Raw genomic sequence first — 23,873 nt, forward strand, 5'->3', positions numbered from 1 at the left:
GACATAGGACATATGAAGAATGCAGCAATCTTGATCATTTTTTGTTACTTCTTAAAAAATAATGTTAGAAATGAAAACAAAAATAAATATCCAGGTCAAATCATGGATGTTACAGGTATTGTCTAAATTCTCCTACCAGGTATTTATTTTTCAAACAACATTGATGTATTTTATCTATTTAAAAAATAAATTTGTATTACACATTTTTAAAAACAATCCCTAACTGTATTCCTAGTGTGTGCAGATCATGACCCTCAGCCTGTGGGATAAAGTGAGCCAGAAAGTAATTCATCCTTGCAGAAAGTTTCCCAGTGGCCGTAAAAATCAAGCAAGTCAGTCTACAGCCCCCATGTAAAATATGCCATATATCTGGCATGAGAATGGAGGGAAAGCTAAAAATACCTTGGGGTATTGGCTTGATATTTAAGAAAGCATTCAAAATTAAGGCTTTTAATCAATTACCAGACCACCTCAGTGAAAACATACTACTTCAAGAGACCATATTTATCATTTAATTGGAGTTTTTACCAGAACCTGTTTTTCCTTATGTCTTTTGTTTGCCAAATTCCTTTTGCATTACTTTTCAGTGGGCGGCAGCTCTTCGCTCCCAAATGCTGTGCAAAGAGGGGGAGGAAGGGAAACACCATTTCTACACCTTTCTGTATTTTTTTATGTGTAACTTTTGAAATTGACCTTCTTTTTTTAGAACAGGTTGAGGTTCGCACTAGTTTGGCACTTTATTACAAAGTTAAACAAACTCTTAAATCATACTATCTAGCAATTGCCCTCTTTAGTACTTCATCAAATGAGTTGAAAATGTGTCCACAGAGAAACCTGCACGCAAATGCTTATTGCAGCTTTATTCGCAACTGCCAAAATATGGAGGCAATCAAGATGCCCTTCAGGAAGTGAATGCATAAATAATCTTTATGTCCAGACAATGGAATATTATTTAGCAATAAAAATAAGTGAGCTTTCGAGCCATGCAAAGACACGGAAAAACTTAAATGCGTATCATGAAATGGCAAAAGCCAATCTGAAGGGGGTACACATACCACACGATTCCAACTACATGGCATGCTGGGAAACGCCAAAGTATGGAGACAGTAAAAAGAGCGATGGTCGCTGGGGGGGGGGGGGGGGGGGATGAAGAGGTAAATAGAGCCCAGAGGACTTTCTGGACAGGGAAACTATTCTATATGACACTGCAATGTCATATAGGTACATGTCATCATACATGTGCCCCAACAGAGGCTGTACAACACCACGAGTGCATCCTAACGCAAACTATGGATTTTGTTCGATAATAATGTTGACATTCATCGATTGCAACAAACATGCGTATGCAGGTTTCCGTATGGACACACTTTTCAACTCATCAGATGAAATACTAAAGAGGGCAATTGCTGAGTGGTATGATTTAAGAGTGTTTAACTTTCTAGTAAAGTGCCAGACTGTCTGCCAGCGTGGCTGCACCGTTTTGCATTCCCACCAGAAATGAATGAGAGTCCCTGCAGCTGCACCTCCTCTGTAGCATTTGTTGTGGTCATAGTTCTAGATTTTGGCCGTTCTGATAGGCGTGTGCGGTCCCGTTATCGTTTAATTTGCAATTCCTTGACAACGTATGATTTGAAGAATCTTTTCATGTGCTTATTTGCCATCTACGTATCTTCCTTAGTGAAATAACTTCAGATCTTTGTCCACTTTCTTATTGTTGAGTTTAAAGGAAGTTTTATAGGAAGTTAATTAGTGTCTCTTTCTGCCAGGCTAGAAACATAACCAAGCCAGGAGATCTCAAAATAAAAAAGGGTATTACTACAATTAAATGTAGACCGGGCTTCATCTGGAGAAATAAACTGGATAAGTATTAGTTCTTTACGTCTATAAGAGTACTTTTGTATATGTTTTCATATAGGATTAAAAGCAGTTGGACATTTTGGGCATACGAAATTCAAAGTTATAACCCCAGAGGCTATACAAAATCTCCACAAAAAATTCTTTAAAAATAAAAACTGGTAGAAAAAGAGATCAAACTTGTAGTCATCCAAGGTGTGTGGAGGTGGGACGTGGGGAGGGAATATTAGAAGAAGGTGGTAAAAAAAAAAAAAAAATTCCAGTTAGAAGATAAACATTAAGGAGGGACTGTACAACATGATGACTATAGTTTCCACTGCTGTATGATATATACAAAGGTTGTTAAGAGAGTAAATCCTAAGAGTTCTCATCATAAGGAAAAATTGTTTTCCTTTTTTTCTTTTTCTTTTCATTGGATCTTTATGAGATGACAGATGCGAATTAAATTTATTTATTACAATAACCATTGCACAATATGGGTAAGTCAAAGCATGGGACTGTATGACTGAAATTTACACAGTGACAGATGGCAATTATCGCTCAGTAAAACTGGGGGGAAAGTGGGGTTATTTATTTTTAGTATAATTTAGGGCTGTTTTATTAACCAAGCATTTAGGAATTTTGTGTGTCTTAATCAGCAGCTCCCATTGTGCTCACGTATATAAAGCAGGCAAATAAAACACCAAATTAATCATACTGATTTGGAAGATGGTTAAATTCCTATAAAACCTGTCAAATCCTTGCCTTAGGGACAAGGACTTAACACATGCAGAATTATTGTCTAGCCCAGCCCTCCTTCAGAGTCAGGGGCACCCTCCATACTGTGCTGGAGAGACAGGGAGGGAGGGAGAAAGTGACCTGCACTCTGAGACCAACCAAAACCAAATAAAACAAACAAAATAAACCAACAAAAGACTATCATTCTTTCAACCACTAATCCTCCAAATAAACACAGCCATTAGCCTTTTCCTATAAATTTCTATCTCCCTAATGAAAAGATCTTTTCCTTGCAGATATAAAAATTACACAAAAAGAACTGTAATCTTTTTTTCTCCATGAGAAGAAAACCTACAACCTTTTTAATCCTCATAAGCTCTTTTGTTTCCTTTAAATTTTATTTGTATTAAAATGTCCCTCATCTTCCACGTTACAATCACAAAATTACAACTGCTATTTAAAAGTGGAAAAGTATTAACATATTAGGGACCATTAAAGAAATGTCTGACATAGGAAACCCCCCCCCCAAGTTATTTATTCATGTGCCACAAGTTTCTTGAGTCTTTTCTCTATGCCAGGCACTAGGGACAAATCTGTGAACAAAAATAAAGTGACCGAGACATAAGGAGATAAACATGAAGCATGGTGGTGTTTCAGGTCAGAGGTTGGCGAACTTCTCTCTGATAAAATGAGATCTGAGAAGAGATGGACTACAATGAAAGAGCTGGACAAACAGACAGTTGGGCAGAAGATTTGTAATGTAGTTAACGTCCAAATTCCCAAGGGGTTTGCTTAGTGGCAGGGACAGCAGGGAGGCCAGGAAGGCCAAAAACCCAGAGTAAGCGCAGGTGAGAGCAGCTTGAGATGAGGCGAGAGAAGCAGGCCAAGGTCAGATTGCACGGAGCTTTTTAGGCCATGGCCAAGATTTTATATTTTCTTCAACCATAACGGGAAACCATTTGTACTCAACACGTATCTGTAACTTATTGAAGCCATAACACCTCAGCAAGGGGGAAAAAAAAGTTTTAATATTAATACACATTTTCAATGATCATCAAATCCAGGATTTTTCTACCTTGGCACTATTGAGATTTTATCCTGAATAGGTCTTTTTTTGTGAAGGGCTGTCCTATGCATTGTAGGATGTTTAGCAATATCTCTGCCCTCCATCCACTCCGTACCAATGGCTCACCCCCTCCAGTGGTGGCAAACGAAACAGTCTTTAGACAATGACAAGTGATGCGTTTTCCTAGTTTAGAACCGCTGATCTAATCCAGTCCATTTTGCAGATTCAGTAGCTGTGAGGTTAAATCACTTACTTAAGGTAAACAAAGCCAGTGCTTGCATTAAAGGTAGAGCTGCAAAAAGGTATGTAAACACACACCCGTGTTTTTGTACACACATAGAACACTTCATTTCGTGTTTTCAAGTAACCTGTGTTACCCTTATTCCCACTTATAGATAAATAACTTGACTTGCAGATGATGAAGTGAAGTCAACTCATGACTTGAACTCAGACCCCTAAATCTCTGTCTACTTCAGTAATAAATTGTCAACTTGGAATGTGTTTGAGATGACGATGTCTTGAAGTAACCAGCAGCCAGAGCTTCCTGAGCTTTTTAGTAAAATGTCCCTCAACACCAGTTCAAGAGATAGGAAGACAGAGACTCTTGATCTTCCAACCCCACTTTAACTAGAAAAAGAATGACGAAGTCAATGTAAATTCTCATTTCCATTTAAAAAAATCTAACAATGGTATAAAATACCGTGTTCTTTGCAAGGCCATACACCTGGGCTTCTGCGTTTTGACCAGAGAGGTTGTTTCAAAGGGGACTGTCAAAAATGATATCAAAAGGAAGTTCTGAGTCTCTGGGGTCTTTCATAAAAGAGGAGCTTATTCTATGCGCTTCTAATTCACCATTTATTTTATTACTTCAACTCCCTACAGATCTTTGGGTCAATCAGGTAGAAGGATTTAAAACCAAAGCAATTTGCGGTCTGGGCTGTTTAGAGTTGATTGGACTCTTGTTTTCTCCATCTCTTCCTCAGAAAGACATCTCTGCATCCGCCCCTAGTGCAGTCCTGAACCCTGATAGAGGCATTTCTAAACAATGCGGAGAGCTAGCACTGGGAGGAGAAGGCAGAAGGAGTAGGAGCATAACCCTAAGATAGTAAGAAAGAAGGCTAGACAGAAACCATAAAGTGCCCCCCTCATATCACGTCAGACTTACTTCCAAACGCAGGAAGCTGCTTACTACACAGCCCCCTGACTCTGACCAAGGGCTGCTTTTCACTGCTGCAGAATACTTGACCCGTGCACAACACAAGGCAGAAGCGCCAGAGCTAGCGCTTTTCTCCAACAACGAAAAGGGGATTAGTTGATTCATGTCCTGGCTTGCTTAGCCCTGGGCAACCTCTGAAGTATATTCTACTTATTCCTCTTAAGTGTACCAACACGATTGGAAATTCCAGTTGTCCACGGTGATAAATGACTACATAGCTCACCTTTTTTTATGCCTTTTCCCCCTTCCTTCTTTACTCCCATATTCCCCTAAATGTGTTTCCTGGGGTCACTGGCCACACAAACGGTGTACACTGTTTTCTTTGCCTCATGAGCTTCTTCTGGTGAAATCAAAATTAAGATAGAAAGTTATTCCTCTCATCACTGCCAAGTTAAAAACCTTATTTTAAGGCTCTGTTTACGTGTTTTTTTTAAACAAGCCTAGAAACTTCACTCCTTGTGCCTACACGATCTCTGGTCCTTCTGCCTGAATACCTCTCCCCATTTTTATCCGACTGGAGGCATCGTGTCTTGGCAGCCAACCCAAGCATCACCTACTCCATTAAGCCTGCTCTGCCCCTTCACAGGCAGGGTGACTGCTTCCTTCTAGTCCCTTACTTACTAAGCTGAATTTGCTCAAAAGAGAAAACGCATGCACATATGCATATAAACAAAGCCAAGTGATGAGTAGACTTACGAAAAAAGATTAATGACATAATTGAAAAGTGTTCTTTCCTCTGGTGAATGTCGCTCTGGGAAAATACTTGCTTCCTCTAACTAGAGAGGCAGAGAAAAATGGAGAGCCTACCATTTTTGTCTTCTCTTTTTCTCTCTTGTGTTTCTTGAATTTTTTCTTAATCAAATCACTGTTCCTGGCACTAGTCACACTTTTAACACTGCTTTGCCTAATTTTCACAGTGGATTTGTAAATTTCTCAGTAGACAACACATCTCAAAGATCAAACGCATACATATAAGCACAAACAGGACAGGAAGGAAAATGAAAGCACACCATGGCCACTCAAAATTGTTCAGGGATTTGACTTAATTTTTAGTTTTGAAACATCTTCTGATGGATTGAAAGTAGAATTTATACTATATGTATTGCTTATGTAGTTAACTCTTGTATGTGAATATGCGAAATTTGTTCTCTGTGGAGTTCACAGCCGTCGTTCTCTCAAATTCCCAGCAAACTATTGTTATCAGATGATCTTTCTGGCAGGTGAAATTAAGGCATTAGCATCCTATGTCATTTCCCTGGCTACAGCAAGTACAGACAAAGTCTTCTAACCATAGCTGTCAGATTTAAGAATTGCACTCATGCATTAGTCTTATAACCTGAAATTATAAATAAGTGTAAATTGGAGTAATATCTTGGAGACCAGGTCAGTGGATGAAATTTGGCTCATTTAAGACCAAAAAGTAAAGAGGGTGGATGGATGGATGGATGTGGCATCAGCCCAACACTCTGTATAGTAACTCGTATAAGTCTGAGTTTTCCAGACTGATATGGTATTTATAGTCCATCTGCTGTTAAAAGTGGCCAGATATGTGTTAAGCGTGAATTCACAGGGAGCTACATGTGTGGGCCAACAAATGGTCCGGTGCAAATTTGAATGTGGCTTCTGCTTTGCTTCTGTTATATTTGTAAGACAAGGAGAGCCTCCCTCAAATTTAGCTTGCATGGGGAAAGTGAGTTTGGCTAAGCTTGAGAAGGAGAGGATCAAGTAGTTACACTCTGGAGGAAAAAATAATCCTGGGGACAGGTGGAAGAGAAATCCATGACGAAGCAGGAAGCAAAATCCACATATATGTGGATTCATGTGGGACAGAGAGAGAGGTGGAAGAGGCTTCTCTGTGTTCCCAAGGTCATGAACATGAGCTGTTCAACTTGGACAGCTTCCCTTCCCTCTCCGTTCACCAGAGTGGCTCTATGAGAATGCTGGAACAGAGCAGTCAGCTGGTCAACCCCCACTCACTTCCGCAGTGATGGGTGCCATGTATTCCAATAGTTGTTTCAACTTAGCTCCTCACTGGGCCACACAAGAACTAGCCTTGGCAGGAGGGAGTGAAGAAAAAAAATAAAGTGATTTTCTTACTCTGCAGCACTGAGTTGCCCTTCCTGCTGGAGAAACAGGTGTTCCCCATACTGAAAAATCCAATATATAAATATCTAAGCACTCAGAGGACTTGAGACTGATTTGTTTTACAAAATGATTCATAGAAGGTTCCCATTAAATAACCAATGGAGAGATAGCCAAACAAGTTTATTGGATGCTTATATGTAAGTCAGGGGCATTTCATAAGCTTCTCCTATCAAAAATGAAGGCAAAAAATAAAATATGACTAGATCATATAAGCATATTAAGTAATTGATTTAAGACTCAACTGAGTAATTAACTAGACTTTCTAGTATGTGGCCTCTTTTAGCATGGCTTTTTATGGAGAATCAAAAAAAAAAAAAAATCACTTGTGTGGCAGAAAACCTGGAAAAAGAATCACTAGCACCTGAGGTCTGAGATTCTGTTTCATTTTAAACATTTCATTCAGAACAGCATTACTGAGTTTTGGATTTTTTTCTTCTTTCTCCTGTTCTCATGCCTGATTTATCCATTAGGCGAATTGCCAATCCATAAATATCCAAATCCAATTTCTCCATTTCTGAAATAATATTTCTAAACTGTTTCTCTGTTATGATGCACACGGTGGATGTATTGGTCACGTGCCATGATTTTTTCTTCTAACACCAACCTCCTATCTCCCACATAAAAAAGTCCCTACCTCCATTCCCTGTTGGAAAGACAACCTTGAACCCAGGTTTGCTAAGGCTTACTTCCAAGTTGGTCCTAATGGGACATTGCATTTGCAAGCAAAGCATTGTTATCTTGGAGAACAGCAGCTCAGAGCGGCCAAAAACAGGGACCCACATTCTCTCTCCCTGGAATATCTTCATCTAGAAAAGGTATATTCACTCCCTCATCTTTAAAATAGTTGTTCAAATGTTCCTGTAAGAGTAAGGCTCTTTCGAACCACACTACTTAAAATATCTTCCCCTAGGACTCTTTCCTTACAATCTTGCTCTTCTTCATCTTTCATGTCACTACGCATTTATTTATTATGTCCCTATTTTTTTCACCCCAACTAAAACCCAGTTTCCACAAGGGCAGAGATTCCTGGTCTCTTCTTCAGTGCTAGTTCCTCAGCACCAAAAGAGTATGTAGCTCATAACAGTCACTCAACACATGGAATTGAATGAATGAGAATTGTCATGATTCCCTTTTTATACTTGTAAAAAAAAAAAACAAAAAACAAAAAAAAAAGTGAAGCTTAGAAAGCAAAAGTGAGAGCAGTTCCGGACCATCTCTCTGACCCCAAGGACAAGCCTTACTCATCACGCTGTGTTGTTTTACAAGTGCTTTCATGACTGTGATCATTCTATACTTGCTAGATGAGTATTTTGCTTGCTTTTACAGAAGATCCATTTTGGGGGCTCTTGGTTCCATATCTCTTCCTTATTAGTGGCTTAAGAGGCAAAGCAGATGTCTACTAGGTTTATATATTGTTTATGAAAACTGTTAACTTTTGTTGGTTCGTTTAATCTTAGGTTCACAAAGTGAAAAACAAGCTAGCCAAATATATTCGGCATTATTTTGGAAACGCTGGCATAATCCATAGGGAAACTGAATACAAACGTTCCAGTTATTTTACATGGGGTTTCAATAATATTTAATGACGAGAAAGTCCTTAGGGCATTTTCAAAAATAAATAATGGGAAGTTGGGCTGAGTTAAGAGAGGAACAGCCACAACCCCTCTCCCACAATGCTCAATCACAACAAGCTGCATAATAATGCTTATGTAAATGCTTCAAAACTATGGTAACTTGTTTTATAAACATCATAAATATAAAAAGTATTTTTAAATGGAAATTCTTGATGTCCCAAGTCCATGGCACAACCCTCTATACCACCTAACCCTGTGGGGAAGTTATTTTGCTTGGGAGACAGCTACCCACCAAAAAACAAGGCCACTTCTTTCTGTTTACGCATTTGAAGCTTCTCACAAGCTAGGCTTAACCTGGATTGACAAGATGCCAACCACTTAAAGATGAAGAGGCTCTTTCTCTACCATGATTGCTCTGCTCTCTGGAGTCAATGACCCACTCCCACACATCTATGCCGTCTCTGCAACCACAAGATTCATCTCCTGTTCTTGGGCGACAAAAGGGCCCTTTGAAGACACAGGAACTTTGATAAAGACATCGTTATTTGTTTGTCTCATTTCAAAGGATAATACACACTTTCAGACTGATGTTCCTGCTCTTGTTAATGTAGCTTTAAATTCTCAGTGCCTCTTAGTAACTGAAAGATTGTTAGATTGACAGTTAAAATTAAAAATTAAGAAAAAAATTTAAAAAATTCTAATCAGAATGTGTTATCACACTCCTGGTAATGTATGACCACTTACCAAGATCACAGTCTTTAGTGGATGAATGTTTAATCAATCATAACATAAAATATACAATTTAGGAATTACTTTAAGAACCACTTTCTTCAAGAGACTAAAATAAGATTTGTGTGCAGTATGTATTTGCATGGTTTTTAATTTTGAAAACTGTGAGATCTTAATTTATGAGTAGCTTAATAACTTAATATTGCCATGTTCTAGCTGGTGCAGTGGAAAGAGAGAAGGCTGAAATATAAAACAGACCTCTTTGAATTATGAGCCTTTCATGATTAAGCTTTAAAATAGAGATTAATTATAGTTACCCTAAAGGATTGTTGTAACTTTGTGAGTAATTATAAATAATTGATTTTTTTCCTGAAGTATAGAAAGCTATGAGATATTGTTTAAAAATACAGAGTTCAAATTGCAGGGTTTTAGGATGAGGAGTGATGCTGTGACTTTTTTTTTTTTTTAAGAAAATCACTTAATTATGTAATTACAGTTAATGTGAAGTCTACTAGAGAACTCGTTTTATGGATATAAACATATGCTGCCCATCTACATTTGTCCTGACAATCTGTGGTATTGCGAAATAGTCATATCACAGATAAATTACCTAGTACTTCTTCATTGTTATGTGATACATTGTCTTCCTAAATTATTTTACAAATTTACCATTTTGTACTTATAATTGCTAGTACTGACATTTATGGGAAATGCTCTGCTTCTCGGTGAAGTGGTCATAATTCATGAGAGAAAAGCAAGGAGGATGCTTTCGGCCCATGTAAAAGCCACAACTGATATGTTCAGTCCCTGAAAACAGTATTGCTTGAATCTGGGCATTTGTCTCTAAAATTCAGCCTCAACTAAGACAACATACCTCTGAGGCTTACAATCAAAGTTAACATTTCTCATATATATATATTTTTCCATTTTAAACTCAGAAATGTATCAGTAATTTGGGTCATATAAAAATAAGTCATAAATATGCATTGGTTGATTGTCTGATTGACTCTGATATATAAATTTGCTGCTTGGGCCCATCATGGAAAAAGCATAGTAGGGTTCAGTATATTTGTGGTTTCAGGCACCCACTGGGGGTCTTGGAATGTATCTCCCTGTGGATAAGGGGGGACTACTGTACTGTGAAGTTGTAGGGAACTTTTAAGACTAAGAGTGGAGCTTATAGATCATGTATATGCTGCTTGTAAAATTCTATGTTTTTTTAAACATGATTAAGGATGAAAAAGGAAGCATTGAAATCAATATATATTTTTTTCATTATTGAGGTTCTCTTTAAATTGAGGACCAGCAAGTTACTATTAGCTTCCCACTGTGGTTAACTGTGAATAACCTTTATAGTTAAATCTCACAAATTGACAAAGTTTAGGCAACTGGGAAATTCGATCCAACTCTCTTAACCTTATCTTACGTTTGGATCTGTTCACCTTTTTGAAATCCCTCATTATGAGATTGACAAAGAGCTCAGTACTCTCAAATTCCCAATGTTTACTATAAACACAGGAAGTTCAGAATTCTCAGAATTAAGCCCAACTTCAGTGGGATGAATTCTGCAGTTTCACAAAGACTCCCCATGAAAAATACTTGAAAGAACATGTACACTGTTGAATATTTTACTGTTTCAGGCCCCATTAATTTAGAATCTTGAGGTCATTCAGACATCTGGTGTGAACTACACCTGCCCAGAAAGAAAATCCTGATAAGCAAATCAACAGTACAAATAAGAGTTCTAGAGAGATAGTTTGAGGTACAAGAACAGACCATTTTTAAGTCCCCTCTTAGGATCTGTGTTGTTAATTGGTGTATTGTTATTTCACGATAATTGTCAGCACAGGCTAAGTGGTTATTATCTGTGAGTAATCTCCAAGCTTCTGAAAGACAAAAAAGTAAAACTATATATTGTTCCGTACCTATACTCTAATTATCTTGTATGAACACCATTCATTAAATCTTAGTCAAAATCCCACAAATGGAAGTTTGAGAGGCCAACAGGTAGGACAGTTTCTGGGGAAAATATCGTTGTTTGTTCAGCTCATCTTCAGCCTGAACTTCTGCGGTTGACATTGAGGTGCAGGTTAGAAAGCCCTTCTCTGCAAGAGAAACAGATATACAAGTGCTAAGAGTCACTTGTGTGCTTTTATGTTATTTTAGTCAGAATTCTCCAGCAAACATGAGGTATGTTTGGTGATCTCCGCTAAACAGCTGAATACACTGAGGCTCTAAAATGTTAAGCAAATGAAAATCTGAAGGTTGAATAAGTGATGAAGCTCATCTATAAATCCCTTCTGTGCTCTGCAAAATGCATGGTTTTTATACTCCATTACATCGCATCAAAGGTACGCACCTACTAAGAGCAAACCTTAAGCACACTTACCTCATATTATCATAGTCGGTCGGCAGCCGTCCGTCTCGAGAGACGATGGTGTAGCTTCTTCAGAGTCTATCTGCACCGCCAAGAATGGCTGTGCAGTCCGACTCGGGAGTGACATGGTATCTGTCTCCTCCCGTGTTGAATCGACATCTTGCGATGACGCTGAAGCTACAGAGCCTGGGCAGGGTAATATGGAGGGTCTGCTGTTGCCCATGCAGCAGACCCCCCCTCTCTTCGCAGCTGAAGGGTCCAAGGGAAAGACGGAGTCGATACAGCTTGGGTTCAGGTGCGCCGCAGGAGTTGCCGGTGTTGACTACAACGTCAAACCGCCTTAGGGACTCCGGCTCCGGATTTTCTGTCGGGGTTTACTCCCTTAGCCTTTCCCCTGAAGAGGTATGCCGCAAGGCAGCGGAGGTTTTTTGGAGTCAGAGTTTTCCTTCTCTGATGTACCCTGACTGGAAGATCGAACCAGCGACACTTAGCTCGCAGGCCGACGCTCAATCCACTGAGCTAAACCAGCCAGGGCATATTATCATATTATCATAGTGGTTTATGCCATTTTCTGCACTGACATACGACTTCTTTATGTGCAGCAGACTTTGTCATTTTCAAGTAAGCAGCAGAGAACTGAGCACATGTCTTGGTTCCTAGTGTGGCCCATTAAATTTTGATTAAATTAATATATTTAGAACAAGAAGAACTAAAGAGCTATCTGTTTTCTGGGAGTGACGTGGTACAGGAAAAGGGGTTACATTAGCAATGCTTATTTAAATGAAAGAGTGCCTCTTTAGACAGTATTTTAATGCTGCTGATATTACTACTTGAATTAAATAGAAGATGACTTGTGAGTTCCAGGGTATGGGAAGCAGAATTCCAGAAATGATCCCCAATATTTATTGCCTTGATCCCTGGAAACTATAAATATAAGATAGCTTTCTGGTGATTATATTATGTTATATAGCAGAGTTCTCCTTATGATAAGATTATTTGGTGGGTACAATCTAATCATATGGACCACTTTATTTATTTTTCAGTTTATAAACATCTTTAAAAAAATTGTTTTAATTTTTGTTCTTTTACCATTGTCCCAATTTTCCCCCCATTGCTCTCCACTGCCTTGCACCCCCATAGTAAGTCCCCGCCCTGTTCTCCATATCCACAGGTCATTTATACTAGTTCCTTGACTAGACTGTTCCTCTTCTTTTCCTGCTTCTCCCCTCCCAGCCCCCCTTCTCTTTAGAAGGAGAGAGTTTTCTCTGGCCGGTGGTAGAAAAAGGAATTCAGAACGATTCAGAACTTGAGAAGAACTAGGCTAACTATTGTTGGTATGAAGATAGAGGGAGCCACATGAGAAGGAATGTGAGTTTAAAAAGCTGAGAGAGGTCCCAAACTGACATACAGTAAGTAAGCAGAGACCTAAGTCCCTGGAAGGAACTAAATTCTGCCAACAACAGCAATGAGCTTGGAAGTAGACCCCAAGCTCTAGATGACAATGCAGTCAGCTAACCTCTTGACTTCAACCTTGATCCCCAGCAGAAAACCTTACAGAATTGTGAGCTAGTAAATGGGTGTTGTTTTAAACCCCTAAGTTTGTGCTAATTTGTCATGCAATAATAAAAAAACTGCTGTATGGGATAATTAACTTTTTTACAAGAACTAATACTAAAATAATCAATATTGACTATCTTCTTTAATGAAATTATAATGAAATCTTTAACGTGAAATTAACTTCAGGGAAAAAAAAACCCATCTGTTTGAAGAGGTTCAGTGGGAAAAATCTTCATTATCCAACTATAAATTTACATTATGCAGCTATAATTGCTTTCCACCGCATGACAATGTATGTGTGCTCTGAAAATTTAATGTATTCTGTGGGCTTCTGACAGGCATCCATATTAAAGAGACAAAATCCTTTTGGGGGTGGGGGGGGGAGAAGGGGTTATTTTAATGATCCTTGAAAGAAGCTAAGGCCTTTTTTGTGGCCTTATTCAACTTCTCCCAAAACTTGCCTCAGACCCTGTCGCACTGAGAAAATATATGTGACTTTCTTTTGTTTTTTTCATGTGTTTTGAGTTTAATAGCATATGCTGTTTATATTTGGTTTCTATAGAGAATTTCTTTTTGCCTTGTAAACAATTGCAAAGATTTACCTAGAGAGAGCTGTGTGGGTTTTCTCTTCCTTGAGCCTCCCACCCCCCCTTGGAAAGTCTGAATAGCTCCAAGGATTAGCAACGGCTTAACTTCAGTCATGAGCTGTAATAGGTAAATACAGTTATTGTTCCATTTTGGCTCTTCGGGATAGTGTGAAATTAACCAGTTGCCTTATTCTTTCCTCACAGTCAGCATCTCAGTAGTCACTCTTCTTTGTGTTTCACTGACTCGTCAGAAAGTACCAGTAAATGAATCCTTAATATGAAATGGGCCCCCAAGGTCAAGTTCTTCTTCTTCCAAATGCGTTAGATACTTCTGGAAAGGATAATCGACTTCTTTCTCTTAAGGGCCTAATACATAACAGATACTAAGCCAGTCAAATAACACATGCTATTTTTTGTGGTTGATAATATTCCCATTTTTCAGGTCAGGGCACTGATACAGAGACTAAAAGACTTGCCAAAAATGTATTGATACTAAGTGGAGGGTTTCTGTGGAGTGTAATCCAAGACGATCCCACGTTGCCTGCACTGCGGTAAGTTTCAGGCCTCCTAAATTGCCCCAGAACTGCATCCACTTTGTCTTCCAGGTAATAATCTGTCCTTGACCTTGATGCTTTGGAATCCATTGTAGAAGAACACGATGCTTCATTCTCTTGATCTCAACAACAAATATGTTAACAATAAAACTATGGATTCATCTGGTAGCTTTTACATTTTTAACCTAAGCCTCTCCCTAGAAAAAATATGTTCTCTCGTCCATTCACACTGTCGATAGGTGCGGTTCAATAAGCCACTTTTTGTATACATTTTAAAAAACACTGGAGAAATTCAGCTCCTCATTCGCACCAGCCACTTTTTGAGGGCTGAGTAGCCCCATGTGGCGAGTGGCTTCCATATTGCATGGCGCAGGTTTGTAGGACATTCCTGTCGGCGCAGCAGTTCCACTGGGCGATGCTTCACCTCCGCAGGAGAGCCTGAGTAACCGCAGTTCAGCGCTTGCCTGCGTGCCGGGTGTGCACTGGGAATTTAAAATTTTCAAATATATAAGGTAAGTATGTCAAATATGTCTCATTGAGCCTAAGGTCTGTAGTGTCTCAAAGTTTATAGTTCCTTTATGCTCCTAAAAAGAGAAAAAAATGTTTTGTTTTGTTTTTGCCGTGTTTTGCAGCAGGCCCTGTCTGTCTCTGTTATACCGGGGCATGGGGAAGAACTCTGAATTTCCCTTTATCACAGCTGCAGCATCCTCGCAGGGTTTTGTCACATACCCTCTTCACGGCCAACACAAATTGTACTCATCATTTACAATTTCCTTCTTAAATCAGTTTATATCGTACTCATTGAATGCCCAACTGTTTCAGGCACCAGACCAGAGATGCTTGAAATACAAAGATTAATTAGATAATATCCCCTGAGCATCCTTCATCTTTACTCCTAGTTAATTCTTAATTATCCTTTGGATCTCAGTCCAAACACCGTTTCTTCTGGAAAGCTATCCCTGCTGCTCTAGAAATTAATTCAGGCACCTTTGCTCTATACACACTAGAACTCAGACTGGTCTTATCATAATAATCATCCATCTTTGCTATCAACTTTAATATAATCTTTTGCCTTGACTCCCCATTTAAACAGCGGGTACCACATGGGCAGGAACTCTGTGTGCCGTGCTCAATCCTAGAACACTTGGAAGGAAATTTTTATTTGTTTTATTCTTGAATACTTGTTTTTGTTTCGAGAATAGAGGCAAGAATCAGCTTATTATATTTTACTTATTATATTATGTATCTTTTCTACCCAACACCATATCATCTCTAACAAGAGTCTTAAAAATTCATTTTAATTACCTGGAGAAAAATGCTGTCTTAGTTGTGTCTTCTAGTGTAAAGGAAATATAATATAGAAGCGTTTTTTTTTTTTTTTTTTTCTAGAATAAGGGAGCAGGAAATAGCATGCTATACAGGGACATTAGAAGCAAAACACCCAATTTACCATTTTTTCTCTGCTGCCAACTTTGCCCTGTGAACTTCCTCTCATAAATATATTTTTGTTCTCTAGGACCCTCATCTATAAAAGAAGTATAAGTCGTTCTGCCCCACAGGATTTCCAAAAGAATTAAATTAAATAATGCAGGATTCATGCCAAATGCTGGTAGAATGCTCACCAGATATCAGTGTCTTAACCTCTTTTCACATACTCAGGAATTAGCCCTGTAGAAAGTGATTGGGAGTTTGCTTTGTTTTGTACTTCTTCCTCTTCCTCTTTCTCTTTGGTTTCTTTTAGAGATCCTCTTATTTGCCTTTCCCCCTTTTGTGTGTGTATCTTAGTATCAGATCTTCCCCTTCCATTTCATCCCCACCCCACCCCACTAGCATCCTCTCTTTATCAGGCTCAGCTGACAACACAAAGAGCAGGATTGAGCACTGACCTCTGGCACAAAGAAGCATCTGTCTCGCACATTTAGGATGTTATGTGGCCTGTAATCCCTCCCAGCTCATGGCTTTAAATTACTTTTGAAATTTCTGGGTAATTTCAGGTTGGTAGGTTAAAACTGCAATTTTATTTTGGCAGCTAATGGGGTTTTAAATGAGCTCTTCTCAATGTGTATATTAAATAGTGTCCTCATATAGCAGAGTGACTTTTTTGTTTGTCCTTGACCACAGTAGAAAGTAGAAACTATGAGTTACTTGGCAAAAGTTCATTTAATTTTTTGGAAGACGTTTAAAATCCCACATTTAATTTGTATTATGTTCATATTACGTTGGTTATAAAGATACTCTGATGCCTTTGGGTTTGTTGGCGTTTTTTTTAGGAAAAAAAAAGAAAAAGAAGAATCCTTCATAGCTATTGCTTTCAAAGTTATTGCTTTGTTGAAAGTTATTTATTTTTATTTTCTCTTACTTATTGATGTATAGTATAGTCTGAATAATAGATCCCCAAAGAAGGCCACATTCTAATCCTCTAAACCTGTGAATATTTTATATTTCATGGCAAAAAAAAAAAATTGCAGATGCAATTAATTTTAGGCTATTGAGATGGGGAGATGATCTGGGTGGACTCCTTTTCATCACAAGGAAAACAAGAGGTGCTGTCAGATATGGGGACATAGCCATTCAAACAGAGGCTGGGGCACTGAAGGGCCTGAGCCAAGCAATGCAGGCTGGAAGCTGAACAAGCAAGGGCAGTGGCTCTCCCCTGGAGGCAAGAAACACACTTCAGACACCTTGATTTCAGGCCTGCAAGACTCATTTCAGATCTCTGACTTCCAGAACTATACAAAAACTTTGAATTAATTTAAGCCATTAAGTTTTTGGTAATTCATTATGGCAACAATATGAAACTAATGCAATGTATTAAAAAATAAGATTTAAAAAATTGTTTCCAAAGTCAAAAACACCAAAATGACATTCCTTAAACATCAAAGTGGGCTGATCTATTTAAGTGTACAACTCCTGACGAAGCTATTTTACTTGGGCATTTGAGCTGAAGAAATCTTTTATTTCCACAAAGAGGAGATATATTCTAGAATGTGAATACTAAACACATTTGTATAATCCTCTGAGAACTGGTATACGGAGAAAATATATATGTACGTGTGTATATATATATATTTTAATTGACCCTCAGCAAATATGCAAAGCTTTTCTTTCTACCTAGATTAAGATCATTTGAGAAATTTTATTCCATGCCAAAAAGTTATTTGTTGACCAATAGACTTGGGAGAGTTGAACAGAAACCTAAATAAATGAGATTGAGTGAAGTCAGTTTTTAGGGCTGCAGACAGAGACATGCTTGAGGGTCAAGAGAAACAATTTCACATTTAAAAAATAGTCAAAATGCCCCAGTAAACATTGGAAGCCCACCCCTTGTGGGAAAAGATCATTCTCTCCTCACTAGCTTCACTGACTTTCTATAACAGTGTTAAGGAAATTGAATCCAACAAAATGCATTGCTAAGCAGATAGTTTGGCTACCCTCCCTGAGGAACCTGTGAAAACGTGTTTGGCACCTCACATGACATGTAATGGCTCAGTTTGTCTTGGCCATTGTCACTGACTTTCTTGGGCTCATAGACCTGGCTCCCCTGCATCTGAGGACAACATATGATTTTGGAGATTCTTTTCTGTTCTAAAAACTGATCAACATTATGATTTCATTGCAACTTACTTTCTATCACATACATAAAAACAGCTTGAGGAAAACTTAGTGAACTCATGATAATACATAGCCTCCCAAGGAAATGTTCCCTGATTTCTCTAAGTGATGTCATCCCTTCTGTGTTTCATTAACAACCTCAGCAAACCTCTGTTAGCCCCATGTTCACCTGTAATTCAAAATATCTCCTTCTGAGCCTACCTTTCTCTTTCAGCTGTAAGCTCTCAAGGGCACAAACGAAGTCTACCCTCAAATAAATACAAAGTAAGCCCTGACTATACATTTGTTCACCACTTGCCTTCCCTACTCCACTCCTTTAAGGTGTTTAAATAATTTCAGTTGGGAACATGAATAACTCTTACTGGGGTTATCTGATGTCATTTCTGAGTCAAGCAAACTATCCCCAGCTTAAATCTCTCACTCTTTCCCTTCAATAACAAAGAGAGTCTTTCAGCTTTTGGCTCAGAGGAGGCTAAGGTACAACTTTCTTTGGCCACGCAGAATCTGGGCTCACCTGACACCAGCTGCTTCCACAAGCCACTGAAGTTCGACCCCAACAGATCAAAGTCATATATGTGAGGTGCACCAGTGGGGAAGTTGGTGTCATGTCTGCTCTGGCCCCCAAGATCAGTCCTCTGGGCCTGTCTCCAAAAAAGATTGGTGATGACATTGCCAGAGCAACCAGTGAATGGAAGGGTCTGAGGATGGCAGTGAAACTGATCGTTCAGGACAGACAGGCCCAGATTGAGGCAGTATGTCTGCCTCTGCTCCGATCACCAAAGCCCTCGAAAAACCACCGTGAGACAGAAAGAAGCAAAGACAAAACAAAAACAAAAAACATTAAGCACAGCGGAAATATCACTTTTGATGAGATTGTCTGTATTGCCCGACAGATGTGGCACCGATCTTTAGCTAGAGAACTCTCTGGAATCATTAAAGAGTTCTTGGGGACTGCCCAGTGTTTGGGCTGCAATGTTGATGGCCACCACCCTCATGACATCACAGATGACATCAGCAGTGGGGCAGTGGGGTGCCTGGCTAGTTAATAACTACAAAGGAAAATATTTCAATTAAAGATCATTTGACAACTAATAATAATAATAATAGGCTTCATATAATACCCAAGTTCTTGGTTTTGTTTGTTTGTTTCAAGCACATCAAAACCCTTATATAATAATTTTAAACACCCTTTGAAATCTGCATAAATAAACATCAAGAACACATGCATTCTATCATTAAAGTCTCTGCCAAGCTTTCAGATCATTAATGATTAAGTTACATTCTTAGCAGAGATCACAAATTTTGCTGAAGCACTACTTGCCTTTGGTAAAACAGAGCTTGTCTTTGCCTTCACCATTTCTAAGTAATTTGGAAAGCATGATTTGGGCATTTACTTATTATCGAAGGCCATATTTGCACCCTTGATTTTGCTGCTGGAGGCTCCCTTTGATAAAACTAAGCAGATGGTGAAGAGGGTTAGAAACAAGGAAGAAAATAACGTACTGTGCTTAGAGCGACTGCATTCGGAACCCAGGTTCCCCTCAATGGCTAAAGTCCAAAGAAGTATGTTTTTCATGAGCTGCCATTTTGGTTCTCTGAGATGTGCCTACAGTATGCTTTTAAAATGTAGTCCAAATGGTGTATTTCTGGGTATTTTTAATATTGTTTTCCTTGATTCTATTTTAGTGGTTAGTCATTGGATATTCTAACAGCTTGTCTAATTTCTTTGTGTCAATCCGCCCAATGGCCACTATAACGTGGACATTCAATATGTAATATAAAATTAGCCAGCAGTGTCACTTTGGCTTAGTTAGAGAAGTTGGACTATTCCAATGCTTTAATCTGGAATCAGAAAGATTAACCTTGGCCTGGGCTGAGCCCCAGAATCAACACGCAGCCTTAAATGACTCATTTATTTCAGGGACTCAATTTCCTCATCTCTTAAAGTTAATGGAAAATGTGCCCAACTTGCTGTAGGCGTCTAGGGTTCTAAAAAGGTTGAGTAATTATTCCTCTTCCAGATTTAAATGTAATGGGTCATCCAGTCTCACTCTGTTAGAAATATAATGGTATGTATATAAACCTAATTCACAACTAAGCAAGACCAAATTAAGCAGCTTCTGCTGGTTCCTTTCTCAGGTAGGAAGGGCAGAACATTTCTCTTGGAATGAATCCTGGCAGAATAGGACAGAAGGACCCATCTTTCTTTGTGATTTATGCCATGCTCTTCCCAACTCACACTTGTCTTTCATCAACATAAAGGACTTCCTACAAGCACAGAGACTTCTTTGAGTACCAATTTAAAGAGACCAGCTTGCCACTTCACTCTATTTAAACTCCCCGCTTGGAACTTAATATCATGTGCTATTTTTTCTTGTTTGTTCATGTATTATTTCATTCTTCCTTTAAAACATAAGTGCAAAGAAATCAGAAACCTGATAACCCAGTTTATTGTTGAATCAAGAGTACCTTAGATGAGTGTCTGGCACTTAACAAATACTGAATTAAACCATGGTGAATGTTATTTATTCTTTAAAAACATGGAGTATAGCTAAAATCGAACCACTTCACACAAAAACCTGCCATCATCCTGAATGACTGGATGTGTGCCCAAGTTGTTCAGAGCAAATGTGGATCCTTGGGGAACTGTGATGAAGGTAGCAAGGAGTTCTGAGACAATTTCTGGAAAATGTTTGTAAATGGCATGTGGATAGCAAAAGTCTTGATGAGGTTTAACCAGCCATAGTGTTAGTTTTCTTTAACATAGCTCTTCAGACCCAATCCCCGTTCTCCGTCGGAATATCAGAAAAAAGTAATGAGATTTTCAAGTTACTTCCTGTTATTGTTACAATTGTTATTTTATGTATAAAAAAAGAATGCCTATGAGATAGAGCTCTAATCATTAAACTTTCAATCTCCCACTTAGTTTATTTCCTGCCCTTGCTATTTCCCTTGTATTTTTATAAATTTTTTTCTCCTTTCCCTTTCTTCCCAGCATGTGTCTGATCCAACCTTAGCCACTTACTGTGGGGAGGGAAGCTGGGATTGAGTTCTTCTCAGGCCTTTTACCCCTCCCCTCTCTCTCACCCCTCCCACCATTCTCTAAGTCTTGAGCAGGAAAAAGAAAGGAGAAATAAAAAGATAAAATGACTTTTTACTTGCCTGGTGCCATTCACACTCTGCTGCCCTACCAGCTCTTGAGTGACTTTTGTCAAGCAGACATCCAGATACTAGCAGTCATTGAATTTTGGAACTCCTCTGCCCACTATCCCCGCCATAGCGGAGAACTTGCATCATTCCCTGAAATTGGGTGCTATACTGACTAACCCTTTTCAATTTTCCCTCAATTTCTACTTCAGTGACACAGAATGTATAGACTCCTTTTGCAATGGTGACCTAGACATGAAGCAGCCTTTTAGGTCAAAGTTCTTTCAAGATGGCTCAGACTCAATCCCTGCACTTTCTATAATGTTTTTCTCTAGCCCAAGAAAAAACATTTTATTACACATAAAATCCTGGAAATGCAGGCTGCTCCCAAAAATATCTTCCTACTTTTCTCTGATGGTGACTAGAAACAGAGCTACAAATTCCTTTATCCTTAAATATCCAGACAGGAAGTGAAATGCTAACTTTTCTCCTTTCTAACAGCCCCTACTCTGCCCCTTACTTTTCTTGATGATAAGGTAAAACCTATCTATTCATCCTCCCAAAGGAAGGAGAAAACCAAAGCATAACATTTCCTACCAGACTGAGAAATGTTCCCCAGAAATACTCGTAAATTTTCATGAGTGACAAAGCTTGTCTTCTACATAAGGCAGAAGTGGGTGATAGAGAATGGGCTAAGGAAACTGTTTGGGCCACCTCTCAGCAATCCTTGTGGTTGGTTGAGAGCTTCTCTTTGGAATGTAAGAGACTTTAATACTAGCTATTTTCACCTTGGGACCCCGGTCAGAACTTCCAGACAACAGGAAAAGTTCTGTTTAACACCTGCTCTTGCTTGTATATGGAGAGGGAATGGGTATGACTACTTTTTGTAGAGTTATAGCAGAACTTTTAACAGTTAGAAAGTATTAGAGTATTTATAATATAAACTTTGGTTTTTCATTTGAGGTGATCAAGGCTAGCTATGAAGAGGTATACTGAAGCACAAGATCTTGGAGAAAATTTTATAACAAAGAATAATAAAATATGGTGTATATATGAACATTTAGGAATGTTAAGGGGATCCTGTTTTAGGATTTCTGTTATTAAGACTTTAAACATAAGGGCCTGTATTAGTGAGCAAGAAGGTACATAATTTTACACAGTAGAGTCAAAATTAGATGGTATTTTCTCAGAAGATATTCTCCTGGCACCAATTGGCATTATCCTTCTGAGATGGTGAAGAGTACTCTTAATGACCCATTACTCATAGAAATATTGAAATTAATGTTTGAGTAAAATAATAATAAAATAATTTGGTTATACAAATGATTATTATAATTAATTATATAGTTAATCATATGGATTTAATGTCACTAATGGTAAACATATATTCAGAATTTACTATATGCCAGGCATTTTTCTAAATAATTTACATGAATAAGCTTTTTTAATTGGGAGCAATTATTAGCAAGCTGGAAGTATAAGGTGGAAGAAGGCATTTGCAGTTACTTCTTTATTGCTCTGAGGAGGTACAAGGATGTCAGAAGGGCATCTTGCAGACTGAGGGGGCAGAACTCCAGATCTCCATCCCTTCCTAAATCAGATCAGCTTTGAACTTCTATAGCTTTTACATACTAAGTTTTACCCAAGACATTTTTTTTTTTTTTTGGTGTGAGTAAAAGGTTTACAGTGGATATATATTTCTCCTTTTTAGTGATAACACCATTATTTTTCCTTTAGAAAATCTTTCTCCCCACTCTCCGGCCATTGGTTCGAGTGGACATAGTGTTGTTTCTATTAACTTCTTGCCACCCCAAATTAGAGTCGATCGATTAGAGAGCCCCATGTCCTATGGTAAAAGGGCATATGACTGAAGTCTGGACAATGGGCTACATTCCAGCACTTTTACTGAAACTCCTGAGAAATGGCATCCCACTTTTTCTGGTGATGTGATTGAATTATGGGGGGTTGACATCAGAAGGACTTCTGGTAGTCACTTGTCAAACAAGAGGAAAGTGTATCTAAAAGTAAAGTTCCAAATTTAAAAAAGAAAGGTGAGAGATAGAAAAAGATAAAGTCCTGGTGACAGTGGAAGAGCGTTCGGTTCCTGTCAAGCCTGACTGTAGATCTACCATTTAATTTTTGATTTTTGATTTAGATGTACCATTCAATTATTTTTGGCTCAAGTCAGTTTGAGGTAAGATTGTGTTACTTGCCATTTTATAATTGATAAGTTTCTGCCAATATATACAGTATTCCCTCACTTATCACTGGAATTACGTTCTAGACACCCCCCTCCCAGCGACAGGTGAAAATACACGAAGTAGGAACCTTACATTTATTTTAGTATTCATATATATTTTAAGGCTTTATAAACCCTTCCCACACACGTATAAACCATTCCCAGTCCCTTATTAACCTTCCCCACTCCCTTATTAACCTTTTCTATACTTTTATAAACACTACTTATGTTCTTAAACATATTCTACACTACTAAACCTATGTAACTTTAACAACATACATATACAGTACTGCAAAACCCCGCGATATAGCAAAAAATCCATGATAAATAATTAAATATAATATTTTTTAAAATCCTGTGATACAGTGAGACCACGATAAGGGAACCATGATATAGAGAGGGACTGGTGTATTCTTTCTATCAAATCATTTGTCTAAAAAGGCACAACTAGCACTTAGGAGCTCCACCTTATTCTTCTTCAGATCATCCACCCAAATTA

The 23,873-nt window shown here is 38.4% G+C and overlaps 1 pseudogene; it reads left to right on the forward strand.

Moving 5' to 3' along the window:
* Window positions 1-102: 102 nt before the first annotated feature.
* LOC150004038 (large ribosomal subunit protein uL11 pseudogene) lies at window positions 103-19,062 on the forward strand (annotated as a pseudogene).
* The last annotated feature ends 4,811 nt before the right edge of the window (window positions 19,063-23,873 follow it).

This window comes from Furipterus horrens, unplaced genomic scaffold, assembly GCF_987537825.1.
Source record: "Furipterus horrens unplaced genomic scaffold, mFurHor1.1.pri manual_scaffold_7, whole genome shotgun sequence".
NCBI classification, from domain to species: Eukaryota; Metazoa; Chordata; class Mammalia; order Chiroptera; family Furipteridae; genus Furipterus; species Furipterus horrens.